This window comes from Palaemon carinicauda, chromosome 30 (genome assembly GCF_036898095.1).
Source record: "Palaemon carinicauda isolate YSFRI2023 chromosome 30, ASM3689809v2, whole genome shotgun sequence".
NCBI lineage: Eukaryota > Metazoa > Arthropoda > Malacostraca > Decapoda > Palaemonidae > Palaemon > Palaemon carinicauda.
The window spans coordinates 48,689,590-48,692,089 of NC_090754.1; positions in this window are offsets into that span (position 1 = coordinate 48,689,590).

A 2,500-nucleotide genomic window follows, 5' to 3' on the forward strand; every position below is an offset into this window, starting at 1 on the left:
AGCTCAAGAATATCAGAATTCCATCGCATTTTACATGGACCAAATCAATTTTATAACAGAGAGAGAGAGAGAGAGAGAGAGAGAGAGAGAGAGAGAGAGAGAGCTCAAGAATATCAGAATTCCATCGCATATTACATGGACCAAATCAATTTTATAACAGAGAGAGAGAGAGAGAGAGAGAGGAGAGAGAGAGAGAGAGAGAGAGAGCTCAAGAATATCAGAATTCCATCGCATATTACATGGACCAAATCAATTTTATAACAGAGAGAGAGAGAGAGGAGAGAGGAGAGAGAGAGAGAGCTCAAGAATATCAGAATTCCATCGCATATTACATGGACCAAATCAATTTTATAACAGAGAGAGAGAGAGAGAGAGAGAGAGAGAGAGAGAGAGAGAGAGAGCTCAAGAATATCAGAATTCCATCGCATATTACATGGACCAAATCAATTTTATAACAGAGAGAGAGAGAGAGAGAGAGAGAGAGAGAGAGAGAGCTCAAGAATATCAGAATTCCATCGCATATTACATGGACCAAATCAATTTTATAACAGAGAGAGAGAGAGAGAGGAGAGAGAGAGAGAGAGAGAGACTCAAGAATATCAGAATTCCATCGCATATTACATGGACCAAATCAATTTTATAACAGAGAGAGAGAGAGAGAGAGAGAGAGAGAGAGAGAGAGAGAGAGCTCAAGAATATCAGAATTCCATCGCATATTACATGGACCAAATCAATTTTATAACAGAGAGAGAGAGAGAGAGAGAGAGAGAGAGAGAGAACTTTCGATAAGGAAAATGTAATGGGTCAATATCACAAAAATCTAACGCTGGAAACTACAAAGAATATAATATATATATATATATATATATATAGCTATATATATATATATATATATATACTGTATATATATACATATATATTTCATACTTCCTTTTACTTTCCTAATGTTTAGTCAACGACAAGAAGCCGGTATAACTTTCATTCAGCCAAGGATTAGTCCAAAGTTATTAATATATACCAGTAAGCTTAGCAGTACTCTCTCAAGTTTATTCAATTGTTTGAGCAAGTTCCCCTTCAGTCCTGAAACTTCAGTCCTGAAATGTTCTTTGCGTCTCCTGACAATCAAAAGTCTTTCAATGTATCCAGCCATGTGTTCTATTGTGTTTTGCTTCCTTTAATGCGTCTTGTAGATGACTTTTGTTCCAAGATTACGATTATTAGTTTTACTTTAACCTCGAGGGTAAATTTGAAATTTATCCTTGGTCTAGGAAATAGAATAAATCGCTCAATTCCTATATTTTACAACTAAATTAACCGTTTAATTTTTTTACTCCAATCCTAAAATTTCATCATTTCTTCAGGGTATATTGATCACCCAAAAATCCTGAAAAACGTTCTCTCTCTCTCTCTCTCTCTCTCTCTCTCTCTCTCTCTCTCTCTCTCTCTCTCAACATATAAGATAAATCTGTTACTTTTTATATTTTAACAAAATAAACCCTTTTTATTCCAGGTCTAAAATTTTAACATTTCTTCAGGGTATATTGATCACCCAAAAATCAGGAAAAAACGCTCTCTCTCTCTCTCTCTCTCTCTCTCTCTCTCTCTCTCTCTCTCTCTCTCTCTCTCTTCAACAAATAAGATAAATCGCTTACTTTTTATATTTCAACAAAATAAACCTTTCTTTTCCAGGGCTAAAATTTTACCGTCTATCCAACCAATAAAATTAAGTTTATTTTTTATATGTTAGAACTAAATAAAGCTTTATCTTTTATTCCAGGGTCTAAATTTTATCATTATGCAACAAATAAAATAAATAGTCTACTTCTTATATGTTAGAACTTAATAAACCGCTTACTTTTTTTTTTTATTCCAGGTCTTAATTTTATCGTTTACCCAACATGATGAAATAAATAGCTTACATCTTATATTTTATAGCTAAATAAACAGATTACCTTTTTTATTCCCGGTCTAAAATTTTGTCGTTTATCCAACAACAAAATAAATATATTACTTCTTATAAGTAAGAACTATATAAACGGTTTCTTTTTTATTCCAGGTTTATAATTTTATCGTTTACCCAACACAATAATATAAATGGTTTATTTCTTATATGTCAAAACGAAATAAATCGTTTATTTTTTTTATTCCAGGAATAAATATTTACAGTTTATCAAACTCATAAAATAGATTATTTCTTTTATGTTAGAACTAAATAAATCGTTTATTTTTTTTTAACCAGGCATAACATTTTATCATTTACCCAACAAATGAAATAAATAATTTACTTTAAATAAACCGTAAATGTTTTTATTCCAGGAATAAAATTTTATCCTTTATCCAACAATAAAATAAATAGTTTACCTCTTATATTTTAGAACTAAATAAACAGTTTGATGTTTTTTTATTCCAGGCATAAAATCTTATAGTTTATCCAACAAATAAAATAAATCGTTTACTTATAACACCTCCAGTCGCATCATCGTTTCTTCCCCCAAGTAAC